Here is a 24,409-nt window from a genome sequence, read left to right on the forward strand (position 1 = left end):
TTTTTTTTTCCCCCCGGTACGCGGGCCTCTCACTGTTGTGGCCTCTCCCGTTGCGGTGTACAGGCTCCGGACGCGCAGGCTCAGCGGCCATGGCTCACAGGCCCAGCCGCTCCGCGGCATGTGGGATCTTCCCAGAACGGGGCACGAACCCGTGTCCCCTGCATCGGCAGGCAGACTCTCAACCACTGCGCCACCAGGGAAGCCCTCTTTGGTATTTTTATGGTGAACTTTTGGTATCCTTTTGTTTCAGTTTTTCTGGAAACTTTGTTTTAGATGTCTCTTGTAAACAGCATACATTTGATTTTTTGGTTAATTGGTCTGACAGTTTTTATTTTTTAATTGAAGCCTATTTATATTTGTTATAATTGCCTATGTGTTTGGATTTATGTCTACCATCTTATTTTGTGTTTTCTTTTTGTTTTGCTTGTTTTATTTATCTTCTTTTAAATTTAATTAATTGTTTTAAATTTTATTCATTTCTTTGTACAAGCTTGGAAATTATACATTATTTTAACTATTCTTCTAGCATGTACTGTAGAAATTACCACAACTATACTGATCAATGTCTAAAGTTAATCAATGACTTTGTCCATATATTGGATCATACCTTAAAACACTTAAACTTTTAAACTCCAGTTAGTTTCCTCCTGACATATATTCTAATTCTGTCTGGTTTTCGTTTGTGTATTTGATTTTAAAAAAAGCCAAAATGCATTGTTTTATTGTTTTATAAAACTAGTGTTTATTTACCTACATATTTACTACCTTCTGTGTTTTTTATTCTTCCTAGCATCTCAAATATTCCACTTGGAATCACTTTTCTTTTATCTCAGATATATCTTTTAGAATTATCTGTAGTGCTAGTGGCAAACTCTCTCAAGTTTTGTTTGAATACTGTGTTTCTGTCCTTACACTAGGTACAGAATTCTAGATTGACAGTATTTTTTCTCAGCATATTGGAGATAATAGTTATAGTCAGCCACCATTTCCACTATTACTTTTTTGAGGGTAATATGTTGTTCCTTTTTGTCTAATTTTAAATGTTCTCTTTCTGTGATATATTCTTCAGTTTTTTCAATGATGAATATAGGTGTGAGTTTCTTTACATTTATTTCTCTTGGATTTGTAAGGCTCTTTGAACCTGAGAGTTGGTATCTTTCATCAGTTCTGATAATTTTTCAGCTGTTACCTTTTCAAATATTGCCCTTACTTCATCTTCCTTTCTCCTTTTGGAACCCTGTTTGTACATGTGTTAGATATTTTCACTGTGTTCTTAAGGTCTTCTCCATAATTTTCATCTCTATGTCTCTCAGTATTTCATTTTATAAAATTTCTTTATGTCAGCTTTACATTTCATAAGATCTCTTTTTAACTGCATCATGTTTTATTTCAATTAGTTTTTAATAGAAGTTTTCTTTGGCTCCTTTTCAAACATGCCATTTCTTACTCCCTAAACTTTTTGTCTTGTTTTTGTTTTTTGCTTGTTTGCCTGCTTTTATTTATACTTTTTTACTTTAAACATATTAATTAAATTATATTTTATCTGCTTTCAAAACGTATCCAAACTCAGACCATGTTTCATACCTCCATATTAAATACCTTGGCCCAAGACACTACATAGAATATTGCAATAGTTTCCTTTTAGACTTTGCTGGTTCTGCCTTTCCTCCCATTTAGCCTATTATGATTCTTTGTGACCATAAGATCAGTGTTCTAGTGACTTACTTCTCAGAGTAAAAGACAACATCCTTACAATAGTTTATAAGATATTATGTGAACTGGAACTTGATAACTTGCTAACCTAATCTTTTACCACTCTGCCTTTCACTCTGTGTGCTGCAATCATACTGGCCTTTTGAGTATTCTTTTTACAATATTAGGCATATTCCCCATCTGGACTGTACATTTGCTGTTCCCTCTGCACAGAATATTCTTCTACCAGCATGGCTTACTCCCTCACTTGCCTTCAGGTCTCTGTACAAATATTTCATTGTCACTGAGGATTTACCTGACAGTCTTATACAAAATAGCAATCTCCATTCTTTTATTCCCTAAAATCTCTATTCCCCCTCGAACCTTGTATTATTCACTTATTACCATTTGACTGATTTCTTTTTTGTTTCTTTATTATTCTGTCACCATCCTTCCCCCACTAGAATGTAAGCTATACAGTAGTAAGAATGTCTTTTTTAAAAAAGTCACAGCTGTGTCCCTAATGTTTTGTACAGTCCCTGGTGCCCAGTAGGTTCTCAATAAATACTTGTTGAATAAGTAAATGATTATATAGCATTGTTGAAGCCACTGTCAATATGGTGAGTAGGTACCATCATTTTGGGAAAGTCACAAATCATATTACATTAGAATACTGTGGTTCACCTTCTATGACTTTTTAGATTTCTTCTTCTTTTATTATTATTGTTGTTTTTGGTGTACTTATTTGGTTACGATTGGAGAAAGCTTCTGGCAAACTTGAGATAATTGTGTTTAATTTAGGTCATGGATCAGAAAAATAAGTATAATTTTCAGTGATTTTTAATAAATATTTTCAGAAGAAAAATTTTTTAGGCTATCTGACTATAAAAACCCATTATATATAGCTCTCTAAAACAGTTTGCTGTTTACAAATGTTTAATAGATTTTATTTAATTCCATGTAAGTCCCCTAGAGCCCCCAAATAAATCTCCTACCTGATTTTGCCTGTCCTTTTGAGGTTACAATGCAGTGCTCTCTAAAAATAGACAAAGATTAGTAGGAGGCCTAGATTACAAATACTTCAATGTGATTTTTGAAATGAGGACAGCATAAGTAACATATACTTGTACTAGTGTAATTCAATTCCAGAAGGTATATGATACTTGTATTAAAGATCATCTTACATTCCTAACACAAAGTGAAATGCTGTGCTATTAAAAGACCCATATCAAACATATCTATGTGAAACTTCATGACCCTCCCTTGACAGATTTAACTCCTCCCTATTTTCTTAGTACCATAAACTTTGATCATACAGTTTAATAAGAAATATAATGGTTTATTTTTATACCTTATTTTCATTAAATTTGGGAGGCCTTCAGGATGGGAGTTCTGTGTTTTTGTATCTCAAGAAAATGCCCAAATGTTGATTTAAAGAACGAATGAATGAAAATGCTTCAGATATACTTTTCTATATTTTGTCACTGGTTATTAGTATTAAAAAATTATAAAAATGGTGTGGACCATACCACTAGTGGACGATAAAGATAGTAAAAGTTAATACACTCCTAAATATGATTTTTTACCTAAGTAAAATAATGTATTTCACACAATTAGTTCATTAAGTACATTTCTGTTGCTCTTTTTTCATCTACTTAGATTATGTTTTGTCATATAATTATGTAATATCTGTATGGTCAGGGAACATTTTTTATTTTCAGATGTGCAAACACATGCAATTAGAGTTTGCTTGTGGTCCGTGGCAGGTCCAGACACTCTTGTTTGGAATTTAAGAAATGTCTCTTTCTCTCTCTTTCTCTGTCATTGGAAACTGCATGACACAATAGACCAGTTGGATTTAATTGATATCTATGGGACATTACATCCAAAAAACAACCCAGAATACACATTCTTTTCAAGCACTCATGGAATGGTCTCTAGGATAGACAACATACTAGGTCACAAAACAAGCCTCAGCAAATTTAAAAGGATAGAAATTACTTCAAGCATCTTTTCTGATCACAGTTGTATAAAACTAGAAATCAATGACAGAAAGAAAAACAGGAAACAAATTAACACATGGAGACTAAACAACAGGCTACTAAAAAAAACAATGGGTCAACAATGTGATCAAAGAAGAAATTAGAAAATACCTTAAGACAAATGAAAATGAAAACACAGCCTTACAGAATCTATGGTATACAGCAAAAGCTGTCTTAAGAGGGAAGTTCATAGGGATATAGACCTTCCTTAAGAAACAAGAAAAATCTCAAACAACCTAACCTACCACCTAAAATAATTAGAAAAAGAACAGTCAAAACCCAAAGTCAGCAGAAGGAAGGAAATTATAAAGATCAGAGAGGAAATAAATACAATAGACATAAAAATAGAAAATATCAGTAAAATCAAGAGCTGTTTTTTTGAAAAGATAAAATTGACAACCTCTAACCATGCTCACAAAGAAGAAAAGAGACTCAAATAAACAAAATAAGAAATAAAAGAGGAGAAATAACAACAGATACCACAGAAATACAAAAAAATCATAAGAGAGTACTATGAAAAGTTATATGCCAACAAATTGGACAACCTAGACAAAATGGAGAAGCTTCTAGAAACATACAGCCTGCCAAAACTGAGTCAAGAAGAAATAGATGAATTGAATAGACGATCACTAGAAGTGAAATAGAATCTGTAATTTTAAAAACTCCCTCCAAATCAAAGTCAAGGTCCAGACAGCTTCTCTGGGGAATTCTACCAAACATACAAAGAAGAACTTATACCTATCCTGCTCAAATTATTACAAAAAATTGGAGAGGAGGGAACACTCCCAAATTCATTCTATGAAGCCACCATCACCCTGATACCAAAACCAGACAAAGACACTACAAAAAAAGAAAATTACAGGCCAAAGTCCTTCATGAATATAGATGGGAAAATCCTCAACAAAATATTAGCAAACCAAATCCAACAATACATACAAACCATCATCAAGTTGGATTCATTCCAGAGTCACAAGGATGTCACAGCCTACCCAAATCAATCAATGTGATACACCACATTAACAAAAGGAAACACAAAAACCACATGAGCATCTTAATAGGTGCAGAAAAAGCATTTGACCAAGTTCAGTGTCCATTTATGATAAAAATTCTCACCAAAGTGGGTATAGAGGGAACATATCTCAACATAATAAAAGACATTTATGACACATCCACAGCTAACGTAATTCTCAATGGTGGAAAACTGAAAGACTTCCCACTGAATTCAGGAATAAAACGAGGATGCCCACCCTCACCACTTTTATTCCACATAGTATTGGAAGTCCTAACGACAGCAGTCAAACAAGAAAAAGATATAAAAGATATACAGATTGGAAGGGAAGAGGTAAAACTGTCAGTATTTGCAGATGGCATGATATTCTACGTGGAGAACCCTAAAGTCTCCACACAAAAACTGTTACAACTAATAAATGAATTCAGCAAGATAGCAATATATAATATTAATATACAGGAATCCATTGTATTTTTTTACACTAACAATGAAATATCAGAAAAAGAATGTAAAAAGAATCCTGTTTAAAATAACATTAAAAAAATAAAATACCTAGGAGTAAACCTAACCAAGGAGGTGAAAGACCTATACACTGAAAACAATAAAATATTGATAAAGGAAATTGAAAATGATTCAAAGAAATGGAAAGATATCCCATGCTCTTGAAAGGATTAATATTGTTAAAACGACTGTACTATCCAAAGCAATCTATGGATTTAATGCAATCCCTATCAAAATACCCATGACATTTTTCACAAAACTAGAACAAATGATCCTAGAATTTTTATGGAACCACAAATGACCTAGAATTGCCAAAGCAATCCTGAGGAAAAAGAACAAAGCTGGAGGCATAACCCTCCCAGACTTCAGACTATACTACAAAGCGACAGTAATCAAAACAGCATGGTTTTGGCACAAAAACATATATGGATCAATGGGACAGAATAGAGAGCCCAGAAATAAACCCACGCACCTACAGTCAATTTATGACAAAGGAGGCAAGAATATACAATGGAGACAAGACAGTCTCTTCAGTAAGTGGTGTTGGGAAGGCCGGACAGCTGCATGTAAATCAGTGAAATTAGAACACTTCCTCACACCATATACAAAAATAAGCTCAAAATGGCTTAAAGACCTAACTATATGATATGACACCATAAAACTCCTAGAAGAGAATATAGGCAGAACATTCTCTGAGATAACTCATAACAATATTTTCTTAGATCAGTCTCCCAAGACAAAAGAAATAAAACAAACAAACAAACAAAAAAACACATGGGGCCGAATCAAACGTAAAAGCTTTTACACCACACAGGAAACCATCAACAAAATGAGAAGACAAAGTATAGACTGGGAGGAGATATTTGCAAATGATGTGACTGACAAAGGGTTAATATTTAAAATATACAAATAGCTCATACAACTCAATATTGACAAAACAGTGTAATCAGAAAGTGGGTAGAAGACCTGAATAGAAATTGTTCCAAAGAAGACATACAGATGGCCAACAGGCACATGAAAAGATGCTCAACATCACTAATTATTAGAGAAATGCAAATCAAAACCACAATGAGGTGTTACCTCACAGAGGGCAGAATGGCTATCTTCAAAATCTCTACAAGTGGGCCTCCCTGGTGGCGCAGTGGTTGAGAGTCCGCCTGCCGATGCAGGGGATACGGGTTCGTGCCCCGGTCTGGGAGGATCCCACATGCCGCGTAGCGGCTGGGCCTGTGAGCCGTGGCCGCTGAGCTTGCGCGTCCGGCAACGGGAAAGGCCACGACAGTGAGAGGCCCACATATCGCAAAAAAAAAAAAAAAAAAAAATCTCTACAAGTAGTAAATGCTGGAGAAGGTGTGGAGAAAAGGGAACCCTCCTACACTGTTGGTGGGAATGCAAATTGGTGCAGCCACTATGGACAACAGTATGGAGGTTACTTAAAAAGCTAAAAATGGAGCTACCGTATAATCCAACAATCCCACTCCTGGACATATATACAGAAAAGGCAAAAACTCTAATTCGAAAATATATGTGCACCCCAGTGTTCATAACAACATGGTTTACAATAGCCAAGACATGGAAACAACTGAAGTGCCCACTAACAGACGACTGGTTTAAGAAGATGTGATATACGTATACATACGTATGTATATGTATATGTATACATATGTATGTATATGTATACACACACACACACACACACATAATGGAATATTTTTACTCAGTCATAAAAAAAGAATGAAGTTTGGACCTAGAGAGTATTATACTTAGTGAAGTAATTCAGACAGAGAAAGACAAATATTATATGGTATCATATGTGGGATCTAAAAAATAATACAAATGAATACAAAACAGAAACAGACTCACAGATATAGAAAACAATTTTACGGTTACCAAAGGGAAAAGAGAGGGGGGAGGGATAAATCAGGAGTATGGGGGTAACAGATACAGACTATATAAACTAGATAAGCAACAAGGATTTACTATATAACACATAGGATTATGTTCAATATCTTGTAATAACCTAAATGGAAAATAATCTAGGAAAAAATATATCTGAATCACTTTGCTATATACCTAAAACTAACACAATATTGTAAAACAACTATACTTTAATTTTAAAAAAGAGAGATTTCAGAAGGATTCCAGTCAGTGGCTAGTAGATCCTCCTGGCTAGACTAAAGAGCTGAAAAATCTTAAGGCTGTTGTCCGATAGAACTTTAACATTCTGCCCAAATTGGAGAGAGGCCTGTCTAGAGAAGAATCAAGGGTGTGACCTCCCTTGAATGGAGAGGACTAAAGGCAGACTCATAGGAAATTCATTGTTTTAAAGAGAGTTCTACTGGTGGAAGCACCACAGTGTGAACTGAGATGGCTCTAGTTACACAAAGACTTCTGGGGGCCCATCTTTCTTTGAGTAGGAACAGAGTGAGAAAGCCAATCAGCTGCCAACAAGGGCCATCTCTCATGGAAATGCAAAGATCCCTCCAAGGGCAGAGCTCTGAAGAACAAAGGACTGCAGTCTATTCTACTTAGTAAAGCACACTTTCCTGACTTTTCTCTTCCCTGTCTCCTCACTGTGCTCCCTGAGATGACCGTCAAGTAAATTTCCCCTTTTCAAGTTCTTGTCTCGGGGTCTGATTTTGGAAAATCAGACTATGATGCCAGGCATCCTTATTTTGTCCTCAACTATAGTGGAAACTCCACTAGTGTTTTCCCCCTAAGTATGGTGCTGGATAACTCTTGAGAGAAGGGTTGAGTGACCCAAGACCTGGCAAGGAGACACATGTATAGGGATAAGCTGAGGAGGATGAGGAGACCCAAGAATAAGATAGATTTGAGGGCCAGCAGTGGGTCATGGCCAGTGAGAAAGTTGGGGTAGGGAATAGCACTAGTGCTTTAGGGTGGAGATGTCTAATATTCAACTTTTAATTGTTACCTGTCTTGTAGTGTCATTTCCTACCACTACCCTAAACTTTCAATAAGAGCCTGCTGTCCATTAAAAAAAATGGTGGTGAAAGATAGGTATGAAGTGTCCAACTATTTTTTATCACTTTTTATTATAGATTAGTTGTTGAATTCCATCAGGTTCCTTTTATGAACATCGTGACTCATCCACTCTTCTCCAGAATGATCATTATGAATAAAGCTACTGTGAACATTTTTGTATATGTCTCCCATTAAACATGTCCACACATTTTGGAGGTATATATACATAGAAGTGGCATTGCTGGGTTATAAAGTGGGCATTTCTTCACTGTTAGCAGACACTGCAGTTTTCCCAAGTGGTTATATCATTCACATTCCCACCAGCAGTGCATGGGAGTCTGAGATTACCTATATTGTTGTCTACACTTGTTATTGTTAGTTTTTTTATTTCCAGTCATTCTGATAGATGTGAAGTGTTATTTCATTATAGCTTTAATTTTCACTTCATGATTACCAAAGAAGTTGAGCATTTTTTCATGTGGTTAGTAGTCATTGGATACTGTCTTTGGGGAAGTGCCTGTTCAGCTCCCATGTCCATTTTTCCATTGTGTTAATATTTTGCTCACTGATTTATAAAATTTCGTTAAATACATTTTTAAAACAAATATGGGGGTTAAGATGGGCTGAAGTAAAAGCATGGGAAAAGATATACCATTGAAAGGCTAACAGAGAGCTGGTATCGCTTTAGTAATATCAGATAAAGTATAAAGTTTAAAGCAAGAAGCATAATTGTTAGAGATAAAGAGGGATGTTTCACGGTCATTAAAATGGACAGTGCTCCAGAAAGATATAGCAATTCTAAATTTGTATGTGTAAAATATAGCCTCAAAATACAGAAAACCAAAGCTGATAGAACTAAAAGGAGAAACAGACAAATTCAAAGTCACAGAGAAATATTAATACACTTCTTTCAGTAACTAATGGAACAAGCAGGCCAAATATCAGTAGTGTTATAAAGGATTGGAACAATATGATTAACAACTTTGACTTAATTCACATATGTAGAGCATTTTATCCAAGACCTACAGTGTACATATTCTTTTCAAGGGCACATCAAAAGATTAACAAAATTAATTGTATCTTGGGTCATAAAGCAAGTCTCATATTTCACAACATTGAAGTAACAGAGAATATGTTCTCTAATCACAATGAAATAAGCTCAGAATTAATAACAAAAAGATAATTAGAAAAGCCCCAAATACTGATAGTTAAGCAATATTCTTATAAATAATAAAGAAGAAATCACAGTGGAAATTTTTAAATACTTTGAACTAAATGACAATGACATACCAAAATTTGTGGAATACATCTAAAGACATTTATGGCCCTAAAAGCATCAAGTTGAAAAGAAGAAAGACTGAAAAATCTGAAACATAAGGATTCTTTTCCAAGAAGTTGAAAAAAAATCAGAAAAACTAAACTGCAAGAAAGTGAAAGGAAGGAAATAATAAATATGAACAAAATTAACAAACAAAATTAAAATTAAAACCTCTTGAAACAAACAGAATAAAACAAACAAAATCCCCAAAGCTCTTTGTCCTGTATTTTCCCATTTCAATAAATAGAAATTTTATCCTATCATGTGCTCTGAATTTGGAATCAACCTTGACTGCTCTCTTTCTCTCACACCTCACATTTGTCAGGTGATCCTATAGATGGGGGGGTCCCCAACTCCCAGTCCGCAGACCAGTACAGGTCCATGGCCTGTTAGGAACTGGGCCACACAGCAGAAAGTGAGTGGCGAGCGAGCATGCCGCTCCCCATTGCTTGCATTACCGCCTGAATCATCCCCCACCAACCCCCGTGGAAAAATTGTCTTCCACGAAACTGGTCCCTGGTGCCATAAAGGTTGGGGACCGCTGCTATAGGTTATACCTTAAAAATATATCCAGAATCCAGTCACTTCTCATTCCCTTCATTGATTACAGCCTGACCTAAGCCATCATTATCTCTTACCTGGATAACTGCTGTAATTTCTTAATTGATCTCTGTATTCCCTCTCTTAGCCCAGTTCTTCATATGATAGTCAGAATTACCCTGTAAAACCTTCATGTCACTCTTGCTCTCTTATCTTTCCAGTCCCTTTCCATTTCTCTTGGCATAAAAGCCAAAGAAAGCCCTTACAATGACCAAGGAGACCCTGAATAATTTTCTCACCTCATCTTATTTTTTGCCTTCTTCCTATCCCTCCCTGAGCTGCAACCATACTGGCCATCTTGCTGTTCTTCAGACATGCTATTGAATCTCTAGGCTGTCACACTTGCTGTTCCTTTTCCCAAATATCCACTTGGCTTACCTCACTTCAGAACTCTGCTAAGTATCACCTTATTAATGAAATCTTCTCAATCAGCCCATAAAACAGCAATCCCCTTCCCCCATACTTGGCACTCCCTACTTTTTTTCTGTAATACATGCCTGGCACCTAGTAGACGCTCAAGTGTTTATTTGTTAAATGAATAAATTCATGGATGGAACTATTCAAGTGGTTACTACCGGAAGTGATGTGAAAGTAATATCTATGTAGGAAAAACTTCCCAAACCTGTTTATTTCAGGATACAATGCTCTGATTCTTCTGTTTTTTTGTTTTATCTTGAAATAAGTTTAGGCTTACAGAAGAGTTGTAAAAATAATACAGAGAGAGGGCTTCCCTGGTGGTGCAGTGGTTAAGAATCCACTTGCCAATGCAGGGGACACGGGTTCAATCCCTCGTCAGGGAAGATCCCACATGCCGTGGAGTAACTAAGCCCATGCACCACAACTACTGAGCCTGCACTCTAGAGCCTGTGAGCCACAGCTACTGAGCCTGCGTACCACAACTACTGAGCCCACATGCCACAACCACTGAAGCCCACGCACATAGAGCCTGTGCTCCACAACAAGGGAAGCCACCGCCATGAGAAGCCCATGCACTGCAATGAAGAGTAACCCCTGCTCGCTGCAACTAGAGCAAGCCTGCATGCAGCAATGGAGACCCAACACAGCCAAAAAATAATAATACAGAGAGTTACCGTATACCCTTCACCCAGCATCTCTTAATGTTAATACCTTATATAATCATAATACAATTATCAAAAGTAAGAAATTAGCATTGGTACAACGCTGTTAACGAAAGTACAGACTTTATTTGAATTTCACTGATTTTTCCACTAGTAGTTTTTCTGTCCCAGAGTCCAGTCTAGAATTCCCTATTCCATTTAGTCATCATGTCTCCTTAATTTCTTCTGGCCGGTAACAATATCTCAGTCTTTCCTTACCTTTCAAGACCTTAAGACTTTTAAAAGTACTAGTCAGGCATTTTGTAGGATCTCCCTCAATTTGGACTTATCTGATGTTTTCTCATGATTAGATCAAGGTTTTGCATTTTTGAAAAATGCCACAGAAGTGATATGGCCTTGTCGTATCAGGGGAGACATGGTATCAGTGTGTCTTATTACTGGTGATATTACCTTTGATCATGTGGTTAAAAGTGTCTTCTGGGTTTCTCCACTGTAAAATTACTATTTTTTTCCTTTGTAATTAATAAATATTTTGGAAGAGATATTTTGATAAATATTCTTTTTCTCCTGATACTTTCAGATATTAATTTTAGTATTCATCAGTGGATCTTGCTCAAAGCAATTATTATGTGCTATTCCAATCATGATTTTTTTCATTCCTTCTATATTTATTAGTTGGAATTCTGTAACGAAAACTTATTCCTTCTCCCCCCATTTATTTATTCAATAATTTATTTATAAAAGTGTGAGTTTGTATTTGTTTTATTCTTTGGGTTATAATCTATTACTGTTACTGTTTATTTTGTTTAAATTGGTCCAGCTTTGACATCCATCTTATTTTTAGACGTGCACCCATCTTATTTCTCTTGAGCACTTCCTACTTTCTGGCACTATGAGATGCTCCAGCTCATCTTGTATTTTTCTTGCTCTGCTCTGAAATCAGCCACTGCTCTGTGGAACCCTGGTTCTTCTAATTGGAGAAGGATATTTAGAAACCAAGATCTGGATACTGTTTCATCTTTTATAGCCTTTTTTTATGTCCTGGCACTCTTTTTTCTTCTTCTTTTTTCATAGTCCTACCACGATGAAAACCTCTGAAAAACTTGACTTATATCTAGAGGAAAGTTAACATTATTAGAAGAGAATTTTCTGATAGGAATATCAGAAAACCAATATGTGTAACTCTGTCATTTGCTTTTTTACATGTGTTGAACAGATTTTATTTAGTTCTATTTTAATCCTCTAAAGCCTAGAAGTAGATTTTAAATATGATTTTTGGCCTATCCTCACAGTGTTACAATGTAATCGTTTCTAAAAATACACATGGGATAGTAAAAGTCTTAGATTTCAAGTACTTTGTGATTTGGGGATTAGGGAGGCATAAATTACATAGCCTTATACTAGTGTAAATTAACCTCAGAAGTTAAAATATATTTCAAGTAAAGACTGACTTAAATTGTTATCACAAAGTGCTGTGATAGATAATAAAGATCCAGGTCCGATCTGGATCTTTAGAGCTCTTCCTCAGCATAATTGCCTTCCTTTTACATGTCCTTTAACAATAGGGACTTCAATAATACAGTATATTAATTACTAGTGATGAATTTGCACATCTTATTCTCATTGAACTTGGAGGCTCCAAGGACTGGAATTCTGGATGTATTTATTTATTTATTTTTATTTTTGCCTGAGTTGGGGTCTTCGTTGTCGCGCGCGGGCTCTCTCTAGTTGTGGCGAGCGGGGGCCACTCTTCGTTGCAGTGCACGGGCCTCTCATTGCAGTGGCCTCTCCTGCTGCAGAGCACAGGCTCCAGGCGTGCGGGCTTCAGCAGTTGTGGTTCACGGGCTCAGTAGTTGTGGCTCGCAGGCTCCAGAGCGCAGGCCCAGCAGTTGTGGCTCATGGGCCTAGCCGCCCTGTGGCATGTGGGATCTTCCCGGACTAGGGCTCGAACCCGTGTCCCCTGCATTGGCAGGCAGATTCTCAACCACTGCGCCACCAGGGGAGACCTGGATTTATTTTTGTGTGTCCTATTTAGGTGTCCAGATGTTGGTTTATGAATGAAAGAATGTACCTCAGAATATGTGACTCTACATTTTATTAGATTACTAATAATTAATTCTCAAATATCTCTGAAGAGAGTAAAAGTTAATGTGAATCTAAATGAGTCTGTTTACCAAATAAGAAGAGATAGGATAGTACTTCAGGTTCATTTAGTTTCATTTATGTTTCTCTAAGCATAGAACAAGTTCTGTATGTAGTTATATAGCATCTGTAAAGATGAGACGTTTCTTATTTTCAACTATGAAATTAATGGGATGTGTTTGAGGTCCATGACTGGTTCATAACTCACTTATTAATAATTAAGTAAAATTGACCCCTTTTTGTTATTGAGAATTGCATCAGACTCAGGATTCTAAATTTTCAGTTTGATTTCCATGTTATCTTCTTCTCTGCCTTTTTTTTTTTTTGCCCTTTACCATCTCACCCCCTACTCTATCCTTCTTTGTTCTTGCTTCTCTGTCCCATCAGTCTTTGCTTCTCTGTCCCATATAAGACATATAAGAGTATATGTCCCATATACTCTTGCTTCTTTCTATCATGTGTCCTTACTTCTTTCATGTGTTATTGCATCTTTATCCCCCCTCCCTCCCTTCCTTCCATCAGTCATTCTTTCCATATTTCCTTCTAGGAGTACACATATCTATCCTCTGCTTCCGTAAATCCAGACCTCATTCCATCCTTCCTTTTCTTATTCCTTCTCTCTCTCCAGCCTTCTTTCTGTTCTATCATTCCTTCTGTTCATTCAAAGTGAAGGTCCTTTCTTCCATCAGTTCTTTTCCTTTATCTAGTCTAATGACTACCATATATGTACTGATGAATTCCAATTTTATATCTTCCACCCACACACTTCTACCTTGGACTCCAGATTTAACAATCCCACTTCCTGTGCTATATTACCTCTTGAATTCCTACCCAGATACCAACTGCTCTTATCATTTTCACTGTTACCACTGTTATTCATGCCACCATCATCTCTCCTCTAGAGCAGTATAGTAGCCTCCTAAGTGGTCTTCCTGTTTCTGCCCTTTTCCTGATACTCATTTTCTACCCAGCAGTCCAAGTGATTATTTTAAAAGTTAAGTCATGTCATGTCCCAGTCTCTGCTCAAAACCTTTCAAAGGATTCCTATCTTTTTTTTATTATTATTGAGGTAACATTGGTTTATAAGTTTCATGTGTAAATTATAATTTAATTTATGTGTACACTGCAGCATGCCACTAATACAGTCACCGTACAGTTAACCCCCGTTACCTATTTTGCGCTTCCATCCTCTCTGGTAACCACCAATCTTATTTTTCACAGATGAAAATAGAGATCTTATTTTTTTCTTTTTTCCCCAGCTTTATTGAGATATAATTGACATGTAACTAGTCTTTTTCTGAAGGAGAGAAATTCCAAATAGGACTGTTAGACTACTGAAAAGCATTACACATAGATCTGGGAAAGCATGCTTTTGAACACGTTAGACATTTTATTTAGTTATGTGTAAATCCTTTAAAGCCTAGAAGTACATCTTATACTTGATTTTGGCCTAACCTGGTAGAGTCACAATGCTGTGGTTTCTAAAATTAGACAAGGAGTAAGAGTTCTAGATTATACATAGCTTTGTGTGATTTTTGAGATCAGAAAGGCTTAAGTTACATAGATTGTATTAGTGTAACTCGATTCCAGAGATTGAGTGATCTTGGCCCTTTTAAACTCTATTATTAATTTTAATAATTTTCTGTGTATTCCTTTTTTTATATGTTTATAGTGTCAATACCCATATCATCTGTAAATAATCATGTTTTTGTTTCTTCTTTTCCCATCCTTATACCCTTTATCTCTTGATCTTCTTATTACTACACTTGTTAGTCCTACTAGTACCAAGTTGAATAGAAGCCATGGCAGGCATCCTTGTCTTCTTCCCAATCCTAAAAGAAGTGCTTTCAACATTTTACCATTAAATATGATGTTTTCTGTACTTTTTGTGAATGCCCTTTTTCACATTAAGGAGGTTACCTTCTAGTCCTGGTTTGTTGAGGCTAAAATGAAATTGAATTTTAATAGCTGCTCTTTCTGCATCTGTTCAGTTGGTCATGTGAAATTTCTTTATTCTGTGAATGAGGTGAATACACTAACCAGTTTTTAAACATTAAACTAATCAACTTTCTGTGAATAAGCCCAACTTGATCATGATGTATATTTTTTAATGTATTGTTGTATTTGGCTTGCTAATATGGTATGCTTGTGAGTGAGATTAGTTTGTAATTTTCCTTTTGTACTGTCCTTGTCTGGTTTTGGTATCGAGATAAATCTCACCTCATAAAGTGAGTTAAGGAGTGTTCCTTTTTTGTCTATCCTCTGTATGAGGTTAGAATCCTCTGTAAAATTAAAACTTTCATGAATGTTTGGTAGAATTCATCTGTACAGCTGACTGGCTCTTGTGTTTTCCATATAAGATTTTTAACCACGAATTCAGTTTCTTTAGTAGCTATGAGACTGTTCATGTTCTGTATTTGCTCTTGAGTCAGTTTTGGTAAGTTTTAAATTTCTTCTTGAGTCAGTTTTGGTAAGGAATTTATCCATTTTATCAAAGTTTTCAAATTTATTTGCATAAAATTGTTCATACTGCCTTATTTGCCATTTAATCCCTGCAATATCTGAGATTATATCCTCTTTTTTATTCTTAATATTGCTTATTTTGTCTGCTCTCAATTTTTCCCTTAATTTACCTTGTCAGAGTTTTATAGTATTGTTTCTTCAAGTAATAAATTTTGGCTTTGTTGTTTCTATTATGTATTTGTGTTCTCTTTTCACTAATTCCTGCTCTTGATCATTTCCTTCTTTCTTTTTCTTCTTTAGAACATAGAGAACAATTGATGAACAATAGAACAATAAACATCTTTATTACTTGAGCTAAGATAGGAGGGAGGAGGATTTGTTTGCCTTTCTGGGCATTGATTTTCCTCAGCTAGAACTCCAGCTCCTTGCATTCTAGCACATAGCCATCTGCTTGGCCACACTGGCCTGGTTTTGAAACAATGCATGCAAGGAACTTGCCCTGCTGGAATTGCTCCTCCAAAAGACTGCTGATTTTGGCATTCTTTTTCCTTTCATCATATTTCTTCTGAATTTTCTTTTATCGTTTTTTGTTTAAAATCCCTTCCTCCTCGGAAGTCAGCTTGGCTCCCTTCTTGCGGCCCCGGGGCAGTGCATAGTGGGACTCCTACCACTGTCACAATAGTGTGCTGTCAATGAGCACGATGCAGTTCTTCACCAGAGTCTTGGTACTGACCAGTTCATTGTTGGAGGCACTGTAAACAATAAGCCTCGTTTTGCACGTACAACGCTCCAAGCCTCAGGGGAAGTTCCCCACGTCTAGCCTCAAGTTCCCCACGTCCAGCAACTTCTTGTTGCCTCCCTGCATGTGGAATGTGTGTATGAGGCAGGATCAATCTTAGTGTTGGCAGCAGGGATTCCCAGCTCATACTTCTGCTTCTTGTGGTATGTCTTTCTCTCGTTCCTAGTCTTGTGGCGCTTGTGCCAGTTGTTCCGAGATATGCCTGTTGCTCATTGCTGGCTGGAAAGAGATCATTTCCTTCTTTATATTTTTTTAAAGATTTATTCTGCTGTTTTCCTAACTCAATTTCAAGTCTTTTTTTCTAATGTAAGGATTTAAGCCTATATATTTTCTTCTAATACCTCTTTTTTGTTGTTTTTCATTCTGCTCATTTTAGATATATTTTTTTCATTATCATTCAATTTTAGGTATTTACTAAAATCCATTGTGATGTTCTTTGATAAATTGTTTGGAGAAGTGTTTCTTTTGGTTTTGTTTTGTTTTGTTTTGTTTTGCGGTACACGGGCCTCTCACTGTTGTGGCCTCTCCCGTTGGCGGAGCACAGGCTCCTGATGCAAAGGCTCAGTGGCCGTGGCTCACAGGCCTAGCCGCCCTGTGGCATGTGGGATCTTCCCAGACCAGGGCACGAACCCGTGTCCTCTGCATCGGCAGGCGGACTCTCAACCACTGCACCACCAGGGAAGCCCGGAGAAGTGTTTTTAATTTCAAAATGTATGATAGATACCAATTCCTTTAAATCTGTTGAATAGTATTATTTTCATGAGTATTCATGAGTATTTTCATGAGTATGCCACGTATACTTGCATAAATGTTCTCTACTTATTGGATATAATGTTCTCTGACTGCTTTGTATCTTACGTCTTTGTCTTTGGTTTTGTGTAGTTTCTAGATGTGGATGTATCTAGATGGTGTATGGTGTATCTAGATGTGTATTCTTTCTCTGTCTCTGTCTCATCTCTCCTTCTCTGTATCTCTGCTTGTTTTTATCTGTTCTTTATTTCTGTTTTTATTTCCCCTCCTCTCCATCCCACCTCCCAACTGTATCCCCATGTTCCTCTCTTTCTTACCCTGCTTGAGATTCATGAGCTTCTTGAATTGATACCTTTCAGTGGTTCTGGAAAATTCTCAGTAATTTTCAGGTCTCTTATTCTGCAACTCAGATTAAGTTCTTGTTTCCTTGTGTATTTTATGATTGATTGATTGATTTTTGGTGGAACTTTTTCTGTAGAAATTGAAGCATGGGTTGAAGTTGAGAATCCAGAGAGGATTTATAATTTCTTTTAACAATTATCTCAGATCACAACCAACCTGGGACCACGTTAAATGCAATGATATGCTTGAGACGTTTGGTACCATTTAAATTCCATGAATTTGCATTGAGATTATGCATGGGGGGATGCACAAGAATTTTTTAATAAATAATTTTAGATTTATAGAAAATGTGCAAATATAATACAGTGAGTTCCTGATTACTCTATGCCCAGTTTCCCCCAATATTAACATCTTACATTACCACCGTATTTTTGTCAAAACTAAGAAATCATAGCACTAGCTAAATTCCAGACTATATTCAGATTTCCACTAATGTTCTTTTTCTGTTCCAGGATTTCATCCAAATTACCACATTGCATTTAGTCATGTGTCCTTAGTCTCCTCTGTCCTGTGACAATTCCTCAGGCTTCCCTTGTTTTTTATGACCTTTTTGATTTAGAGTACTGGTCATGTATCTTGTAGAATAGTCTTCAATTTAGTTTTGTCTGATGTTTTTCTCATCTGTAGAGTGGGGTTATGGGTTTTGTGGAAAATATCACAAAGGTGAAGTGTTCTTCTCATCATATCATACCAAGATGTACATGGTACATGACTGACTTATCACTGATGATGTTTGCTCCAATATGTGGTTGCAGTACTGTTTGCCAGTTTTCTCCACTGTGAAATTACTGTGTTTAACCTTTCCATTCAAGAATGGAAGATTTTATTTTCTTTCAGCCCAGACTGAGTAGAGACAGGCAAGTTTCCTTCCTGTCCTATTAAGATTTATGTCTTATTTACATTTGAACTGGGGATGGAGCTCTTTAAAGCCCAGGTTTTATATTGAGTGTCTATTATTAGTTTCTTCAGTTGGATGGGCCTTGGGCTTTATCTCCTGTCCTCCTCAACCTGGATTATGTTTAAGCTTTCCAGGGCTCTGTAGAAATCCTCAAGGCTAAAGCTGACCTTAGCCCTCTGCTTAACCTCTTATGATTCCTTACTTTTGGGACAGTCCAGTGAATTATGTTTAAAAATTTCCTTTTGTTGTTTTTTGTTAACTTTTTGTTAGTTATTTCCATTAAGGTATCTTAATCCAATGTACTGTCAGCAACAGAAGTTAGTAGGTTTCTTTTGACATTGATTTTGAATATTTTTAAAAATGTTAACACTTGTGTTGGGGGGAAATACAGCTTAGACTTAGAAAGTATGTTACTTGTGTCATTCTCCCAATTCCTCACTCTCCCCGACCCAAACACTCACAGTTCTTATGAGTTTCTTAATTTAAGGATACTGTTTTCTCTGCTTTGATTGATCTTTCCTACTTGATCCTCATGATCAACACCTATTGATTCCAAACTCTGTTCAAGTGTTTTCTTCCTCATGCCTTCTCCTGTCTCCTTTCCCCTGCCCCCACACACAGAGTTTGATTTCTTCTGTGCTGCCATAATATACCCTTCATTCAGAAATATGAAGACATATATATCAATGTTGGTTTGAATATTATGGTAGATGTTATTATTGTTCACCATTATTCACCTGCAGGAAATTTATGCTTCTGCCTTCTTGAAGTTTGGCTTGCCCATGTAACCTGCTTTAACCAATTAAATGTGAGCAGAAATGCCTTGCCTGCAGTAGATACATAGCATGAGTGAGAAATAAACTTTAGGTATTTTAAGACATTGAGCTTTGAGAGTTGTTTGTTAACTCAGTGTAACCTAACATATTCTGTCTTAATTGACACACATGCTCATCCCTCATCTTGAAGGCAAAAGCTGTATTTTAGTCGTCTTTATGTCCTTAAAGCTGCCAGCCTAATTTTCCTAAAACATTTTAGATTATTATATATCCTTCAGGAAAGTAACATTATATAGTGCAAAGAACATGGATTTAGAGTCAGACACGTCAAAATTTAAAAATTTTTTACTTGATTGCTTAGCTGAGTTACTTTGGAAGATGTCCTTGAGTTTTAGATTCATTTTTAAAATGAGATACCTTATAAAGTTGTTGGGAATATAGTATATATAAAGTACCTAGTACAGTAGACATTCTTGCCCTCTCACATTTCTTACTTCTCCATTGACTATTGAATCAAGTCTTTAAAAGTCCCTTTCTCCTGCTTTCATTAATTTATTTGGTTAGTCATTAGATAAATATTTTTTGAACTGCTACTATATGTCAAGCATTGTCTAGTTACTGGGAAGTGGTGAACAAGGCCTAGTCCCAGTCTTTAAGGTGGTTACAGTCCTATGGCCAATAATTCTCCCTTCCTGTCTTCAGCTATCAAACAAAGTTATATTAATACTGCAAGTCCTCTCTCTACCATCACCTTGAAAATTTTGCCTAAATTTCTCCCCATCTCAAAAAAAAAGAAAAAAATCCAGAAGTGATTGTTCCCTCTTGATTGTTCAAAGCAAATTACTGGTATTCATATGTGTCTCTTATAATATATATTGCATTCTGCCATAACAGATTCTATTATATTCATATACATCATTTACATTTTCAAGTTCCTTTTCTAAATTTTAAGCTCCTTGAGTGTTGGAATTTCATATCATTTATCTTGTATTCCTCAAATCAAGAATATTATGTGGATAATGAATGTCATTCATTAGAAGGTGTTTTGGGAATTTATGGGGACATTTTTGGTAGTCACAGTGATTGGAGGGTACTAGTGGAATTAATGAGGAGAGACTGAGGATGGAAAGCTTCTTGCAGTGCTCAGGACAGTCTCTCAAAATAAATAGTTGTCCTGAGTCCCACATAACTTTCAAATATTATACTAGATGTTTCGTGAAACATCTAGTAAGTGAAAAACTTATTCATGATTTTCAAAATCTAGAGCCTAAATCCATTTTTATATGTAAATACTAGGTATTTTTTACACAATTTTAATATACATTGAGTGTTCCTAAAATATATTGATCACCAATATGAATAAGGGAAGATTGAACTTTGTCCAGACCTCTACTAAATCTTGCTCAACATTACAGAAAACCAAAGGCAGTAACACTCATGGTATTTGAGTCACCAATAATACAACTGTATCATTCTGCTTTTGTAGCTGTTGAATTTAAAATGATTCTGTATGTAGGTGTAGGCATCCAACTAATTCATTGTCTTTTTGTTTCATACCCAGATGTTTACTTATGGTAAGTAAATGTTGCTTCTTTTTAAAATATAAATGACTTCACTTAAACTTCTCTCATATATTACATTGGAGTATTATATTAATGCTTTAAAATTGTATATAAGGATATGTTATCTATGAATTTCATTTCAGAATTTAAAATAAGGCAGTGAAAAATATTTGTTATAAAAGGTGACATTGTGTCATGGTTTAGAGCCACTGATTTATGAACCATTAGAGCCTGGAAAAAATATAAACTTTGCTTTTAAAATACATGTTTAATCTTATTCAACATTAAACTGTTCTCTTTAGGGAAAGTGTATATCACAAATATTCTGATAATTTGAATAATGTTAGATAAGAACACTAAAAATTTGTTACAAACCAGAAAAAAAGCATATGTAAGCTTTATTCAATTTATACAGAGACAAATTGCTATTTATAATTTTTGAACTTCTAATGAAACACCAATGACTGCTTAATGACTGAGACTCTCCATTTTTTCCTTTATTATAGTTAGTATATCCAGAACTTTTATTTAAAAATATTTAACTCTGTTGTTTCACAAGGAGGAAGGGTAGAAGAGAAGATATTTTGCATGTGATTTAATGATCTTAATTTATAGTCTGTAAATCACTTCTCTAGGGTCAGCAATGAATTGTTTTGGTTTAGATATTCTAAGTGTAGTTTTCGTTGTTGAGCATGTGATAAGATATATTTTATAAACTAAAGCGCAGAACCAGATGGCTTTATTCTGGTATGATATGTGTTAATTCATAATGCCTTGTTTTTAGCAGGAATGGGATTATGTTGTATCTTACTGTTGCCTTTTTTAGACTATTTTATAGACAGAACTAGAAATTCTAGTTATATAAAGCTGTACTAGCATAGGCTGGAAAGTAGGTCATTGTTATGGGGAGTATACCAAACTGCCCACTGGTTGCTATAGCAATGACCTACTTTAAGAAACTATTTCTGTTGATTCATGTTGAAATCATCTTTTGGAACCAGCATAAAGAAACTCACCGCATGTAATTTTTCCTAATAGCAATAAGGTAGTGATCACTGGAGGTAAAAAAAAAAATCCTTAAAATGTTTAAAGTGAAGAAATATATTTTCTCACCTAACCCCTCTTCAATTTATTTTGAAATGCTGCAATTAGTATTGTAATTAAATAGTAACAGAACTGTTCTTCTGTGTAGGCAATACAATTATGCAGAGGGATGTAGTAAGTTTTACTACCCTTTGGCCTATTTAAAAATCAACCTGTTACATGTAGTTAATAGCATTATTAACTGAGCCTTCAAATGGGTATGGTTTCAAGAAAACAGTAAACATGCCAAATTGGATAAGGTCTGAAAATAAGTTCCTATTAAAATTGTACCTTATGGGGAGTTCCCTGGTGGCCTAGTGGTTAGGATTCTGGGCTTTCACTGCCATGGCCCTGGTCAGTCCCTGGTCGGGGAACTGAGATCCCGCAAGCTGCATGATGAGGTCAAAAAAAAAAGTACCTTATGCAATTTCAATATATTGTATTAAATCATTCCATTCAATGTTGGATTCCTGTTCTTAGGTACATGCATTCGTAATATTTAAAGGTTGAAATTGGTGTGTTCTCTGAAACACATTGGATCTGAACTCTGGCAGAACTCACTCTTTTCCCAGTTGAGGGTAAAGGATGAAAAGTTAGACTATAGAGTACCCTTTGAAGTAACACTCTTCCTTCAGCACTAAAAAGAAATCTTACCTGTCAATGAGTTGATATTTTGAACTTGGTGTATTGGAGATTTTATGGTATTATCAAAGAAGAATTATATGCTTAGAGATTAGTTGATTCAGGGTCTTAATTGCACGGTATCTTGTTGTATATATATTCATATTCACATTTGCCTTGCCTTGTGGGAAAGATTTTCATCAAACCTTTGTTCAAAGTCACATTCAGAGAAAGTTAAGAGTTCAAGATGATTATGTATATAGATGTAGGCATTAGCTAATTCATTATCTTCTGTTGTCATGCCCCGGTATTTACATATAGAAATACATGTTACTTCTTTCAAACCTATAAATTTTTCCCAAGGGAGAATAATTATAACTTCTGCTGAATGAATATCTACCAAGTACTAGTTATTTTATGCTCTTTCTATCCTTTCAGCAGATGTTCAAGACAACTCTATAGGTTATTTTCTACTATTTCTGATCTTTTCAACAAATTGTGTAAGGCACGTGATGAGATTTGTTTGCCAAATGTAGAATCCAAAACACAGGTAAAGAAAACTGTGTAGTTAGGAGTGAGACAGATACTTAATTTGAAATCCGTCAGGAGGAGAAGGTGATCTATATATGATAGCTATCATATAACATACAATCTGAAAGTTTCTCTAGGATGAGGTTATGTCCTTTGAGGGTTTAGGGGATGGAGAAATTACTTTCAGGTGGAAGACTGAAGATTAGTAGAATGTGAACTTAAAGACATGGGAATTGGGAAAGGTAATCCAGGCCGAGGGAAGAGCATGGAGCAAATTCCAGGAGATTGAATGTGTGGGGAAAAGAGAAGTAGTTTGGTTTGGCGGGGGGGGAAGAGGAATGGTAGGAAATGAACCCTGGAACCCTAAGTTAGTCAAACAAAATAATTTGTTCTTTATTCTATAGAGAATGAATTTTTGAAGACCTTTTTACAGGAAAGTGTGTCTCAGGAAGATTTCATATTGTGTATAAAATGGATAAGAGTGGAGAGAGATTGTTGGTAGGCAGAGCCATTTTAAGGCATTGAAGCAAATAATACTAGCAAGAGATAACAAGGGATAGAATTATTGTAGCAAGAATAGAAGTGATAGGAAGGAAGAGACTAAAAAAAAATAAATAACAGTTATATAATCATGCTTACTATGGGTCAGGCACTGTTCTAAGAGCTTCACATATGTTATTTAATTCTCACAACAGTAGTATGATATGGGCCCTGTTACTATTCCAATTTAACAGATGAGGAAATTAGAACTTTTCAGGATTGATTGAGGGATAGTAACTTGTTGCTATCAATTGTTAAATTATGGGACATCTATGGAATGGAATACTATGAAACCATAAAAATTGATGCCATAGAAGTATGTCTGTTGCTTTGAAAATATGTTCACTATGTGTTAAACCCGGTTTACAGTAAATATAATATTTCTGTTTTCTACTTTGAATGAATATGCTAATTGTCAATTTTATTACTTTTATGACATTTTAAAAAAGTGTGTTTCTCTCTTCTTTACCCCCACCCCAAACTCCCTCTCCCCAAGGGTAGCTATTATTAATAGCTTGGTGAGTATCCTTCCAGTTAACAAGTAGATATATGCAAAGTAAATTTTATTTTATCAAAATAATATATGCAACAATTTTAAAAGTCATAGTGCAAAAAG

At 35.6% G+C, this 24,409-nt stretch overlaps 1 protein-coding gene and 1 pseudogene across 1 annotated transcript in view; one reads left to right on the forward strand and one right to left on the reverse strand.

Annotated features, from left to right (window-relative positions):
• The window catches only part of LOC103081251 (40S ribosomal protein S8-like), a 39,988-nt pseudogene extending 21,968 nt beyond the window's left edge, over window positions 1-18,020 (reverse strand).
• CRY1 (cryptochrome circadian regulator 1) overlaps window positions 1-24,409 on the forward strand; it is a 95,743-nt gene that overhangs the window by 33,464 nt on the left and 37,870 nt on the right. The gene's annotated exons all lie outside the window — the stretch shown is intronic.

The sequence above is a fragment of the Lipotes vexillifer genome, unplaced genomic scaffold (genome assembly GCF_000442215.2).
Source record: "Lipotes vexillifer unplaced genomic scaffold, Lipotes_vexillifer_v1.1 scaffold1177, whole genome shotgun sequence".
In the NCBI taxonomy this organism is placed as follows: Eukaryota; Metazoa; Chordata; class Mammalia; order Artiodactyla; family Lipotidae; genus Lipotes; species Lipotes vexillifer.